Below are 15,251 nucleotides of genomic sequence, written 5' to 3'. Positions count from 1 at the left end.
AAAATCTGAGATGACAGTGTGATTAACAAAAGGCTAATCTTGTGTTTGAATATATTTCATTTGCGATTTTCATGAATAGGAAAAGTTTCTAGGGGTATTTATGTCCGCTACGTTATGCTAATTAGTTTGAGGCTGTGATTACGCTCCCGGATCTGGGATTGCTAGTCGCAAAAGGTTAAGACCAACACCCTGTTTCCCACCTGGAATTCTCGGGGTTGGGCTCCCTGATTGTAGACCTGGCTTGGGCGCGTTGGGCCTTCTCCAGATGTTTCCTCACGGCTGGCCATATGGCTGTCATCTGCCCCCTCATCGTCTCCACGTGCTCTACCACGCTGCGTAAGGGGGTCGGTTGGGCTTCCCACACTTCCTTGGCGAGGTCCAGTAGGCCTCGTGGCCTCCTCCCGTAGAGGAGATTGAAAGTGGAAAACCCAGTGGAGGACTGGGGTACTTCTCGGATTGAGAACATTAGATGGGATAGTAGCTGGTCCCAGTTCTTCCCGTCCTGCTCGATGACCTTCCGCCGCATTTGTTTGAGCATTTTAATTGAACCTCTCGACGAGCCCATCCGTCTGTGGGTGGAAGACGGAGGTCCGGATCTGCAGGAGAGCACACAAATCTTTCATTAGGCGGCACATAAACTCAGTACCTTTGTCTGTCAGGATCTCGTTCGGGATGCCCACCCAGCTAAAGAGGTGGAACAGCTCCCGGGCGATTCCCTTGGATACCGCCGCCCGTGGGGGAATGGTGTCGTGGAAATTTCCTCTATTTACCAAATCATGAGAGCAAACCACAACACAAGTCAGAGTTAGTTATCAAAGTCCATCTTTAATTATATGAGCTCTATCACAACCCTGTGACTCTCAGATCAATTCAGTGTCTATCAATGAATTCTCTGAGAGCCCCCTCTACATTGCAACTGAGATCCTTTAATAGCCAAGATCCACACATAGTCAGACAGCATAGACATAATAAATCGTTCAGCTTTGTCTCCTTACTCAAACCCAGAACCATAAACCAATCCTCCATATCAACAGGCATATATCAAATCCATCCTATCTTGACAAGATCACAGAGAAATACTTACTGGCACACAGACATTGTGGAGCCAAGAGATACATGCTTGACCTCTCCCCTCTCTCCAGCCCAAACAACTTAGTCTTGACATAGAACAGATACTGTAACCCTGCCACAGTATTATACAAAAATAACATTCTGATGAGAAGTAATTTACAAACATATGATGAATATAAAACATCTTACCTATGTTACCACCTAATTCTGATTATTCCCCAACAATGGCTCGGGATACCGGGTGGCATAGTCCACTATTACCAGGATGTACCGGTGTCCTCATGCTGTTTTTACCAGGGGTCCCACTATGTCCATGGCGATGCGTTCAAAGGGCACCCCGATGACCGGTAGGGGGACTAGTGGGTTTCGGAAGTGTGCCTTTGGGGCAGTCATTTGACAATCCGGGCAGCTGCGACAGTAATCTTCCATGGCCCTCCTCATCCCGGGCCAGTGGACCCGGGCGGAGATCCGGTCCCAGTCTTCTCTATTCCAAGGTGCGCCCACAACAGGTAGGTGTGGGCCAGCTGAAGAACGGTTCCCATGTACCGTTGGAGCAGCAACAATACCTCTCGAAGTTCCCCCTGTTGGCGCGACACCTGATACAAAAGGTTTCGACTGGCCCCTCGAAAGCGAAGACGGGGAGGCTTGGCTCTTCCTCCCGTGGTTCCCCAGGGGGTCGGGATCCGGCACCCCCTCCAACCCCGTAGATACAGGTTGATCAACCATTTGCTTCCGGGCCGCACAGGCGACAGTCATCCTCGCTCTCGTCCTCGGCCGGGCTCTTGCCTTTCTCAGCTCGTGCCCCCACAGGGCCGTGAACAGCGGACAATCTCGTCCCACTAGGAGAGGTGCCGGCAACTCAGGTACTGCACCTACCATCATCTGGCAGTTCCCTTGTGGCATCACGATTTTGGCCCATACGGTTGGATACCGCTTTGTGTCCCCGTGAACACAGGAAATGGACAACTCCCACGAATACCACGTTTGGTATTCTGGTTCAGCAAGCTCGTTGTTACGAGGGTAACCATACTTCCGGAGTCTAATAGAGCTTCCGTGTCGAGTCTGTCAACCTTCACCGGGACCATGGGTGCAGTTGATTCGTGGTGTGCCCAACAGGAGGTGACGTAGTTTGCTGCGTGACCCACCTCGCCTCCGAAGCTTGCTGATGGCATCGACTCCTCTCGAGTCGGGCAATTCCAGGCAATGTGCCCCCGGGCACCACACTCAAAACACCTCCTTTGGTCTACGTCTACCTGGGGTTGTCGGTGGCGAGTCAGCCCTACCCCAGCCGTCTCTCCACGCGTTTGCGGTCCTTTGGCCCTGCCGACTGTCGGTTCGGTGTACACAGAAGTGGGGCTGTCCTTCCGACTCCTCGAACGGTTTGCTAACTCGGCCCGGCTCCCACTCAGCAGGGCCTGAGTGTTCTGATGCATCTCCACTGCTTCCAGGAGGCACTCCAAATGTCTGGTGCGCACATAGACTCGCTGCCCTTTTCATGTCGTGGGGTAATGCCCGTAGGAAGCGATCCAGGACTACTTTGTCTAGGATGGAGAGGGTGGATATGTCAGTTAGGGGCCATCCCCTGGTGATGCACAGTAGGTCTCTCATCTGGGCTGAGGGGGAAGCGTCGGCTATGAACCTCCAGTCGTGGCATAGTTGAGCCCGATGGGCCAGGCTGTACCCGTAGCGGCTGAGTATCTCCCGTTTGAGTCCGTCGTAGCCTGTTCATCGTTCAGGTCCCAATACGCCTTTTGGGCATTCCCAGAGAGGCTCGGGCCAGCAGACTGGCCCACTTCTGCCTTCGCCATCCTTCCTGTATTGCTGTCCGTTCAAACATACAGAGGTAGGTTTCGATGTCGTCATCTTCTGTTAGCTTGATTAAAAACTTGTTTGGATGTGATTCAGTAGACGCTCCTCCTTGTAGCTTCCTGATTTCCTCAATGAGGCGGATGTTTTGTAGCCGCTGTTCCTCCAGCATTTGTTCCTGAACCGCCTGTTGGGCTTGTTGGGCCCGGATGAACTGAGTTATCAACTCGTCCATGTTGATGCTGCGTAAATGTCAACCCTGATCTGACCACGTTATCAGAGTGCCTGCATTCTACCCCACTTGTGGCAGACCAGGGGGTTGGGTCAAAACGTTTACACAGATCAGACATGGACAGAGTAGGATTAGCTCAGTTTCAAAGGTGTTTATTAAAATAATAGTCCAAACGAAAAGAATAGGTCTCCCCCAAGAGACCCTCTCTGGGATACCATCTTCCTGGATCCGGGTCTTGCTGTATCCTGTGGGGATCAAAAAATGAACTCCCTCCTGTTACCTCTGGTACGGTCCTCAACTATACGGGAGTCCTTTCCTCCCCCAGTCTCTCCCCTGTGTGCTGCCCTTCTGGCAGCTTTATGGGAGTTGTACAGCTGGTGAGCAATCAGCCCTTGATTACTCACCAATCAGCCTCAATTAATCCTGTCCGGAGAGCCCGTCGAGACCTGGCACGTCCAGCAGATGGAGCCATCGCCTTGTGATGTATACTCCGTCTGTCACCAGGCCCCGATGAGTCTCCCCCTGGTGGCTGACCTGCTGTACATCACAACAGATTGCCATATATTCTTTATTTTAACTTCAGGATCAGAACTCACATATCTTTCCACGCGCCATCCCTCATCTGATATGTACAATGTACCGTATTCTGTAGCCAATGGAGACCAGTACAACCAACAGGGAGACTATGTTGGAGGCCAATCACAGTCACCTGCAAAAAGATGAAACATTGCGACTGGTGAGAGGGCTATTAAAGTTGTTTTATAGACAGCTAATACCAGTGTAATAATACAATTTTCTTGGAGGGTTGCACAACCGTGTAGATTGAGAGGATTCCTGCAATGAGAAACTGGTAGAAATATGATTCTCTTCTTACTGTGTGAGTATAAGTGCTGAACTACAAAAAACAGAATGCCCTGCAGCTCAATTACATTACATTCCCATGTCCCCTGGTGGTTATGATGGGTATCAGTGCCCCGTCAGAAGGGGATGAGGATGTGATAAGAGTTGTTAGAACCCATCAGCGTGGTCAGTGACATTTAAGATGAGGGATGACTGTTTAACCCAGTTCAATGTAACAGCGATAGGTTTAGGTTACTACATGATACTAACATTTTCCCTATAGCCATCATGAGGTTGCTGCAACCTAGCCTATGAATCAAAGTAGGTAAACACATATATGTTTATCCCCTTTTTAATCCATTTGCTTCCGTTTCAGAAAAGTTTACCACCCGAATAATGAATACACCCCTGATCATGAGTTTATAGTTCGATTTCATATCAGCCATATTGTATTCCTTCACGCATTGGCTCTCCTCTCACCTCTTCTCTTTGCTTGTGGACTTCAATGCACAACACATCAGCTGTATGTGACCAGATGGAAAAACCTTTCCAAGCCAAACCGCAACACACAACCTACATCGTTGTCACCATATTTGCTAAAGTAAGGTCATGGTCAGCATAGCTAATAGAACTAACATGTCAGTAAATCACTGCAATCATGCAGTACATTTACAGTATACAGTCAATAAATAGTTACACGGGATGGCCCCGGTGGCAATACATTAGACAAACCAGAAGCTTACCTTGACTTGGAAGACTTCCAGTGTTGTGTTGGATAGTCATAGCCAGCTAGCTAACATAGTATCCCCCTGTTTGAGGAGGGTGTTTCAGTAGGCTGAACTAGCTACTGTAGCTGCATTTGCTTGTTAAGTGAAACTGAAAAAAATACTACATCTCTCTATTTCTCTCTTGCATCGCCTTCATTTTGGAAGAAATACATTTTTTCTAAATTTTTCGAAGCAAATCAAATTAATTTATATAGCCCTTCGTACATCAGCTGATATCTCAAAGTGCTGTACAGAAACCCAGCCTAAAACCCCAAACAGCAAGCAATGCAGGTGTTGAAGCATGGTGGCTAGGAAAAACTCCCTAGAAAGGCCAAAACCTGGGAAGAAACCTAGAGAGGAACCAGGCTATGAGGGGTGGCCAGTCCTCTTCTGGCTGTGCCGGGTGGAGATTATAACAGAACATGGCCAAGATGTTCAAATGTTCATAAATGACCAGCATGGTCAAATAATAGGTCTGGGACAGGTAGCACGTCCGGTGAACAGGTCAGGATTCCTTAGCCGCAGGCAGAACAGTTGAAACTGGAGCAGCAGCACGGCCAGGTGGACTGGGGACAGCAAGGAGTCATCATGCCAGGTAGTCCTGAGGCATGGTCCTATGCTCAGGTCCTCCGAGAGAGAGAAAGAAAGAGAGAAAGAGAGAATTAGAGAGAGCATACTTAAATTCACACAGGACACCGGATAAGACAGGAGAAGTACTCCAGATATAACAAACTGACCCTAGCCCCCCGACACATAAACTACTGCAGCATAAATACTGGAGGCTGAGACAGGAGGGGTCAGGAGACACTGTGGCCCCGTACGACGATACATCCGGACAGGGCCAAACAGGCAAGATATAACCCAACCCACTTTGCCAAACACATCCCCCACTCAGAGGCAGAGAATCCCAGTGGAGAGATGGGAATCGGCCAGGCAGAGACAGCAAGGGCGGTTCGTTGCTCCAGCAGCCGTGTTTAGCACTAACTGAACTTTATTTAGTGCTCTGTCCGGGTAGCCGGAAAGTAGAGCATTGCAGTAGTCTCACCTAGAAGTGACAAAAGCGTGGATACATTTTTCTGCATCATTTTTGGACAGAAAGTTTCTTGATTTTTTCGTCTAAAGATAGATCAGGGTCCAGAGTAACGCCAAGGTACTTCATAGTTTTATTTGAGACGACTGTACAACCATCAAGATTAATTGTCAGTTTCAACAGAAGATCTCTTTTGTTTCTTGGGACCTAGAACAAACATCTCTGTTTTGTTCGAGGTTAAAAGTAGAACATTTGCAGCCATCCACTTCCTTATGTCTGAAACACAGGCTTCCAGCGAGGGCAATTTTGGGGCTTCACCATGTTTCATTGAAATGTACAGCCGTGTGTCATCCGCATAGCAGTATATAGTGGTCCTAAAAAGGAACCTAACACCGACATTTACAGTTGATTTGTCAGAGGACAAACCATCCACAGAGACAAACTGATATCTTCCGGACAGATAAGATCTAAACCAGGCCAGAACTTGTCCGTGTAGACCAATTTGGGTTTCCAATCTCTCCAAAAGAATGTGGTGATCGATGGTATCAAAAGCAGCTCTAAGGTCTAGGAGCACGAGGACAGATGCAGAGCTTCGGTCTGGCGCCATTAAAAGGTAATTTACCACCTTCACAAGTGCAGTCTCAGTGCTATGATTGGGTCTAAAACCAGACTGAAGCGTTCCGTATATATTGTTTGTATTCAGGAAGGCAGTGAGTTGCTGCGCAACAGCTTTTTCTAATGGTTTGAGAGGAATGGGAGATTCATTATAGGCCGATTCGTTTTTTTAAATTTTGGGGTCAAGGTTTGGCTTTTTCAAGAGAGGCTTTATTACTACCACTTTTAGTGAGTTTGGTACACATCCGGTGGATAGAGAGCCATTTATTATGTTCAACATAGGAGGGCCAAGCACAGGAAGCAGCTCTTTCAGTAGTTTAGTTGGAATTAGGGTCCAGTATGCAGCTTGAAGTTTTAGAGGCCATGATTATTTTCATCATTGTGTCAAGGGATATAGTACTAAAACACTTGAGTTGTCTCCCTTGATCCTAGGTCCTGGCAGAGTTGTGCAGACTCAGGACAACTGAGCTTTGAAGGAATATGCAGCTTTAGAGAGGAGTTCTTTCTAATGATCGTGATCTTTTCCTCAAAGAAGTTCATGAATTTATCACTGCTGAAGTGAAAGCCATCCTCTCTTGGAAAAGCTGCTTTTTAGTTAGCTTTGCTACAGTATCAAAAATACATTTGGGATTGTTCTTATTTTCCTCAATTAAGTTGGAAAAATAGGATGATCGAGGAGCAGTGAGGGCTCTTCAATACTGTACGGCACTGTCTTTCCAAGATAGTCGGAAGACTTCCAGTTTGGTGTGGAGCCATTTCCATTCCAATTTTCTGGAAGCTTGCTTCAGAGCTCGGGTACTTTCTATATACCAGGGAGCTAGTTTCTTATGACAAATGTCTTTGGTTTTTAGAGGTGCGACTGCATCTAGGGTATTGCGCAAGGTTAAATTGAGTTCCTCAGTTAGGTGGTTAACATATTTTTGTACTCTGACGTCCTTGGGTATGTTTTTATATATTGTAACAGTTAACCTTTTGTGAGAATTGAGAATATGTTTTGTTTGCTATGCAGGCTTTTGCTTGAGCTGAAGCTATAATACAGGTTGTGCAACATATAGCGTGACTAGCTGAGAGGCTGTAGGCGAAAAACAGTATGTTGAGCCATTGACACATGCATAGAAGAGGTGTTGCAAACAGTTAATGTTAGTTTAGAACACAAAGACAGGAACTGAGCCTGCTGCCGCAGTCTAGGGTGCGATCGCACAGATAATCTGCACAACACAACTACGCCTGCCAACTGAAGCGCCTGGGGGCTGGGACCAAGGTCTCTGTCTCTGTCTCTCTCTCTCTCTGAATTATACAGTAAATGTGTTGTCTCTTTCCTCTCTGTTTTTGTGAGACATTGACAATTGACTACTGCCACAACTTGAAAGCAGAGAAGTAGCCCATTACCACTAGATTGGGGAGCATGGTCTGTGGGTACCTAACAGGTAATACTTGAGAGCGCCCACTTCACCGCTAGACACTCGTTCTCTAAAATAGAGTACTGTTTTTCTCTAGGTATCAGCTTTCGGCTGATGTACCTGGGACAGACCGACCCCTAGTCCTGTATCACATGCTGGACCAACATTGGCACCTGGAAATCGGGAGTTTACGAGAATCGGATTGGAGCACAGCGCTTCCTTCAGGCGGCTGAACGCCGCTTCCGTCTCATCCGTCCAGTTCACTGTTTTCGGGAGGCGGGTCCTGGTTAGATCAGTGAGGGGGGGAAGCTATCGCCGCAAAGTTGGGGATAAACCGGCTATAGTATCCTGCCAGTCCCAGGAAGGACTTGACCTGTGTCTTGGTGCGTGGAACGGGCCAGTTACGTACCGCGTGAACCTTCCTCTCCTGGGGCTTGACGTTCCCCCGTCCGATCAAATACCCCAGGTACTCCACCTCCTCGAACCCTAGTTTGCATTTCTTGGGGTTCGCGGTCAACCAGGCTTGTCTGAGCGCATCCAGCACCGCCTGGTGGAGCGTCAGGTGCTCTTCCCAACCTTGGCTGTGGATGATGATATCATCCAAATAGGCCGCTGCGTACTGCTGGTGGGGTCAAAGGGATTTGTGCTGTACTTTCATACTGATCAGCTGTCTCTCCATCTCTGCTCGTTTGTCTTCAAGCTAAAAATAAATCAAGAGGCTCTATAACACAGAACGGGGAGGGTGCACACCCCCAGCCACCTGCCAATATCCTTTGGTCAGGTCAAGGGTGCTGATGTACTGGGCCTTTCCCAATCGGTCAATGAGCTTGTCCACCCTCGGCATGGGGTAGGCGTCGAACAAGTTTGTCGCTCACACACCGGAAATCATTACAGAAGCGCAGTCTACCGTCCGGTTTGGGCACCAACACGACGGGGCTGCACCATGCACTGTGAGACTCTTCAACGACCCCCATCCTCAGCATAGCCTCCAATTCCTGTTTTACAGCCTTCCTTCAGGCCTCCGGAATCCGATATGGCCTCTTTCATACCGTTTTCCCAGGCCGGGTACGGATGTGGTGTTCAATGAGGGTCGTGCGGCCCGGCTTCTCTGAGAACACCAATCGACAAGCTCCCTGAGCTCTTGCTTCTGGGCTGGGTTGAGGTCCTCATTGCTCGGGACCACCACTGGTACCATTGGCGTCCTGGGTCCCGACCATAACACTGACAAGGCTGTCCTCTCGTGTCACTTCTTCTACAGGTTCACGTGGTTAATCTTTTGGGGTTTCCGTCTCCCGGCTGCCGTACGCGGTAATTGACAGGTCCCAGCTTTTCGATTACCTCGAATGGCCCGTGCCATGTTGCCAGGAGCTTACTTTCGGCTGTGGGGATTAACTTCTTGCGATATTAAAATTTTTGGATGAAAAACGTTCCCGTTTTAAACAAGATATTTTGTCACGAAAAGATGCTCGACTATGCATATAATTGACAGCATTGGATAGAAAACACTCTGACGTTTCCAAAACTGCAAAGATATTGTCTGAGTGCAAACAGAACTGATGTTACAGGCGAAACCCAGATAAAAATCCACAAGGAAGTGCCGCATTTTTTAAAACCGCCTCATGCCAATGACTCCTTATATGGCTGTGAATGAGCTACGAATGAGCTTACGTTTTCTACGTATTCCCCAAGGTGTCTACAGCATTGTGACGTCTTTTACGCATTTCCGTTGAAGAATAGCCGTAAGGGACCATATTTAGCAAGTGGTCACATGGTGTCTCCCGCAGAAAATCTTGCGTAAATACTGAGGTAGCAATTTTCCAATCGCTTCTTATGAGAAACCAATTGCCTCGACGGATATATTATCGAATATATATGTTAAAAACACCTTCAGGATTGATCCTAAACAACGTTTGCCGTGTTTGTCGATATTATGGAGCTAATTTGGAGAAAAAAATTGGCGTTGTAGTGGTAGCATTTTCCAGTCAATTTCTCAGCCAAGCATGATGAACAAACGGGAGCTATTTCGCCTACAAAAATACGATTTTTGGAAAAAGGAACATTTGCTATCTAACTGGGAGTCTCCTGAGTGAAAACATCAGAAGTTCTTCAAAGGTAAATGATTTAATTTGGTTGCTTTTCTTATTTTCGTGAAAATGTTGCCTGCTGCCAGCAGAGCCTAGCATAGCATTATGCCATGATAAACTTACACAAATGCTTGTCTAGCGTTGGCTGTAACGCATATTTTGAAAATCTGAGATGACAGTGTGATTAACAAAAGGCTAATCTTGTGTTTGAATATATTTCATTTGCGATTTTCATGAATAGGAAAAGTTTCTAGGGGTATTTATGTCCGCTACGTTATGCTAATTCGTTTGAGGCTTTGATTACGCTCCCGGATCCGGGATTGCTAGTCGCAAAAGGTTAAGACCAACACCCTGTTTCCCACCTGGAATTCTCGGGGTTGGGCTCCCTGATTGTAGACCTGGCTTGGGCGCGTTGGGCCTTCTCCAGATGTTCCCTCACGACTGGCCATATGGCTGTCATCTGCCCCCTCATCGTCTCCACGTGCTCTACCACGCTGCGTAAGGGGGTCGGTTGGGCTTCCCACACTTCCTTGGCGAGGTCCAGTAGGCCTCGTGGCCTCCTCCCGTAGAGGAGATTGAAAGTGGAAAACCCAGTGGAGGACTGGGGTACTTCTCGGATTGAGAACATTAGATGGGATAGTAGCTGGTCCCAGTTCTTCCCGTCCTGCTCGATGACCTTCCGCCGCATTTGTTTGAGCATTTTAATTGAACCTCTCGACGAGCCCATCCGTCTGTGGGTGGAAGACGGAGGTCCGGATCTGCAGGAGAGCACACAAATCTTTCATTAGGCGGCACATAAACTCAGTACCTTTGTCTGTCAGGATCTCGTTCAGGATGCCCACCCAGCTAAAGAGGTGGAACAGCTCCCGGGCGATTCCCTTGGATACCGCCGCCCGTGGTGGAATGGTGTCGTGGAAATTTCCTCTATTTACCAAATCATGAGAGCAAACCACAACACAAGTCACAGTTAGTTATCAAAGTCCATCTTTAATTATATGAGCTCTATCACAACCCTGTGACTCTCAGATCAATTCAGTGTCTATCAATTAATTCTCTGAGAGCCCCCTCTACATTGCAACTGAGATCCTTTAATAACCAAGATCCACACATAGTCAGACAGCATAGACATAATAAATCGTTCAGCTTGGTCTCCTTACTCAAACCCAGAACCATAAACCAATCCTCCATATCAACAGGCATATATCAAATCCATCCTATCTTGACAAGATCACAGAGACACACTTACTGGCACACAGACATTGTGGAGCCAAGAGATACACGCTTGACCTCTCTCCTCTCTCCAGCCCAAACAACTTAGTCTTGACATAGAACAGATACTGTAACCCTGCCACAGTATTATACAAAAATAACATTCTGATGAGATGTCATTTACAAACATATGATGAATATAAAACATCTTACCTATGTTACCACCTCATTCTGATTATTCCCCAACAATGGCTTGGGATACCGGGTGGCATAGTCCACTATTACCAGGATGTACCGGTGTCCTCATGCTGTTTTTACCAGGGGTCCCACTATGTCCATGGCGATGCGTTCAAAGGGCACCCCGATGACTGGTAGGGGGACTAGTGGGTTTCGGAAGTGTGCCTTTGGGGCAGTCATTTGACAATCCGGGCAGCTGCGACAGTAATCTTCCATGGCCCTCCTCATCCCGGGCCAGTGGAACCGGGTGGAGATCCGGTCCCAGTCTTCTCTATTCCAAGGTGCGCCCACAACAGGTAGGTGTGGGCCAGCTGAAGAACGGTTCCCATGTACCGTTGGAGCAGCAACAATACCTCTCGAAGTTCCCCCTGTTGGCGCGACACCTGATACAAAAGGTTTCGACTGGCCCCTCGAAAGCGAAGATGGGGAGGCTTGGCTCTTCCTCCCGTGGTTCCCCAGGGGGTCGGGTTCCGGCACCCCTTCCAACCCCAGGTTGATCAACCATTCGGGCTCGTGCCTTCCTCAGCTCGTGCCCCCACAGGGCCGTGAACAGCGGACAATCTCGTCCCACTAGGAGGTGCCGGCAACTCAGGTACTGCACCTATCAGCATCTGGCAGTTCCCTTGTGGCATCACGATTTTGGCCCATACGGTTGGATACCGCTTTGTGTCCCCGTGAACACAGGAAATGGACATCTCCCTACCACGTTTGGTATTCTGGTTCAGCAAGCTCGCTGTTACGAGGGTAACCATACTTCCGGAGTCTAATAGAGCTTCCGTGTCGTGTCCGTCAACCTTCACCGGGACCATGGGTGCAGTTGATTCGTGGTGTGCCCAACAGGAGGTGACGTAGTTTGCTGCGTGACCCACCTCGCCTCCGAAGCTTGCTGATGGCATCGACTCCTCTCGAGTCGGGCAATTCCAGGCAATGTGCCCCCGGGCACCACACTCAAAACACCTCCTTTGGTCTACATCTACCTGGGGTTGTCGGTGGCGGGTCAGCCCTACCCCAGCCGTCTCTCCACGGGTTTGCGGTCCTTTGGCCCTGCCGACTGTCGGTTCGGTGTACACAGAAGTGGGGCTGTCCTTCCGACTCCTCGAACGGTTTGCTAACTCGGCCCGGCTCCCACTCAATAGGGCCGGAGTGTTCTGATGCATCTCCACTGCTTCCAGGAGGCACTCCAAATGTCTGGGGCGCACATAGACTCGCTGCCCTTTTCATGTCGTGGGGTAATGCCCGTAGGAAGCGATCCAGGACTACTTTGTCTAGGATGGAGAGGGTGGATACGTCAGTTAGGGGCCATCCCCTGGTGATGCACAGTAGGTCTCTCATCTGGGCTGAGGGGGAAGCGTCGGCTATGAACCTCCAGTCGTGGCATAGTTGATCCCGATGGGCCAGGCTGTACCCGTAGCGGCTGAGTATCTCCCGTTTGAGTCTGTCGTAGCCTGTTCATCAATCAGGTCCCAATACGCCTTTTGTGCATTCCCAGAGAGGCTCGGGCCAGCAGACTGGCCCACTTCTGCCTTGGCCATCCTTCCTGTATTGCTGTCCGTTCAAACGTACAGAGGTAGGTTTCGATGTCGTCATCTTCTGTTAGCTTGATTAAAAACTTGTTTGGATGTGATTCAGTAGACGCTCCTCCTTGTAGCGTCCTGATTTCCTCAATGAGGCGGATGTTTTGTAGCCGCTGTTCCTCCAGCATTTGTTCCTGAACCGCCTGTTGGGCTTGTTGGGCCCAGATGAACTGAGTTATCAACTCGTCCATGTTGATGCTTCGTAAATGTCAACCCTGATCTGACCACGTTATCAGAGTGCCTGCATTCTACCCCACTTGTGGCAGACCAGGGGGTTGGGTCAAAACGTTTACACAGATCAGACATGGACAGAGTAGGATTAGCTCAGTTTCAAAGGTGTTTATTAAAATAATAGTCAAAACGAAAAGAATAGGTCTCCGCCAAGAGACCCTCTCTGGGATACCATCTTCCTGGCTCCGGGTCTTGCTGTATCCTGTGGGGATCAAAAACTGAACTCCCTCCTGTTACCTCTGGTACTGTCCCCAACTATACGGGAGTCCTTTCCTCCCCCAGTCTCCCCTGTGTGCTGCCCTTCTGGCAGCTTTATGGGAGTTGTACAGCTGGTGAGCAATCAGCCCTTGATTACTCACCAATCCCAAATCAGCCTCAATTCGTCTTGTCTGGAGAGCCCCTCGAGACCTGGCACGTCCAGCAGATGGAGCCATCGCCTTGTGATGTATACTCCGTCTGTCACCAGGCCCCGATGAGTCTCCCCCTGGTGGCTGACCTGCTGTACATCACAACAGATTGCCATATATTCTTTATTTTAACTTCAGGATCAGAACTCGCATATCTTTCCACGCGCCATCCCTCATCTGATATGTACAATGTACCGTATTCTGTAGACAATGGAGACCAGTACAACCAACAGGGAGACTATGTTGGAGGCCAAACACAGTCACCTGCAAAAGGGCGGAGATTGAGATGAAACATTGCGACTGGTGAGAGGGCTATTAAAGTTGTTTTATAGACAGCTAATACCAGTGTAATAATACAATTTTCTTGGAGGGTTGCAAAACCGTGTAGATTGAGAGGATTCCTGCAATTAGAAACTGGTAGAAATAAAGCTGAGTTTATAAATCATACATTTTGGACATTGCACAACTAGTTAATAATTTAGCTGTATTTGTTACATGAATAAAAACATATTTCCTCAAAACGTTATGATTCTCTTCTTACTGTGTGAGTATAAGTGCTGAACTACAAAAACCAGAATGCCCTGCAGCTCAATTACGTTACATTCCCATGTCCCCTGGTGGTTATGATGGGTATCAGTGCCCCGTCAGAAGGGGATGAGGATGTGATAAGAGTTGTTAGAACCCATAAGTGGTGGTCAGTGCAATTTAAGATGAGGGATGACTGTTTAACCCAGTTCAATGTAACAGCGATAGGTTTAGGCTACTACATGATACTAACATTTTCCCTATATCCATCATGAGGTTGCTGCAACCTAGCCTATGAATCAAAGTAGGTAAACACATATATGTTTATCCCCTTTTTAATCCGTTTGCTTCCGTTTCAGAAAAGTTTACCACCCGAATAATGAATACACCCCTGATCACGAGTATACAGCTCGATTCCATATCAGCCACGTTGTATTCCTTCACGCATTGGCTCTCCTCTCACCTCTTCTCTTTGCTTGTAGACTTCAATGCACAACACATCAGCTGTATATGACCAGATGGAAAAACCTTTCCAAGCCAAACCGCAACACACAACCTACATCGTTGTCACCATATTTGCTAAAGTAAGGTCATGGTCAGCATAGCTAATAGAACTAACATGTCAGTAAATCACTACAATCATGCAGTACATTTACAGTACACAGTCAATAATCAGTTACACGGGATGGCCCCGGTGGCAATAAATCTGTCAAACCAGAAGCTTACCTTGACTTGGAAGAGTTCCAGTGTTGTGTTGGATAGTCATAGCCAGCTAGCTAACATAGTATCCCCCTGTTTGAGGAGGGTGTTTCAGTAGGCTGAAGTGAAACTGAAAAAAATACTAAATCTCTCTATTTCTCTCTTGCATCGCCTTCATTTTGGAAGAAATATTTTTTTTCAAAACTGATCAAATCAAATCAAATACATTTATATAGCCCTTCGTACATCAGCTGATATCTCAAAGTGCTGTACAGAAAACCAGCCTAAAACCCCAAACAGCAAGCAATGCAGGTGTTGAAGCACGGTGGCTAGGAAAAACTCCCTAGAAAGGCCAAAACCTAGGAAGAAACCTAGAGAGGAACCAGGCTATGAGGGATGGCCAGTCCTCTTCTGGCTGTGCCGGGTGGAGATTATAACAGAACATGGCCAAGATGTTCAAATGTTCATAAATGACCAGCATGGTCAAATAATAGGTCTGGGACAGGTAGCACGTCCGGTAAACA

This window comes from Oncorhynchus kisutch, linkage group LG19 (genome assembly GCF_002021735.2).
Source record: "Oncorhynchus kisutch isolate 150728-3 linkage group LG19, Okis_V2, whole genome shotgun sequence".
NCBI classification, from domain to species: Eukaryota; Metazoa; Chordata; class Actinopteri; order Salmoniformes; family Salmonidae; genus Oncorhynchus; species Oncorhynchus kisutch.
This window is presented reverse-complemented; position numbering follows the sequence as displayed.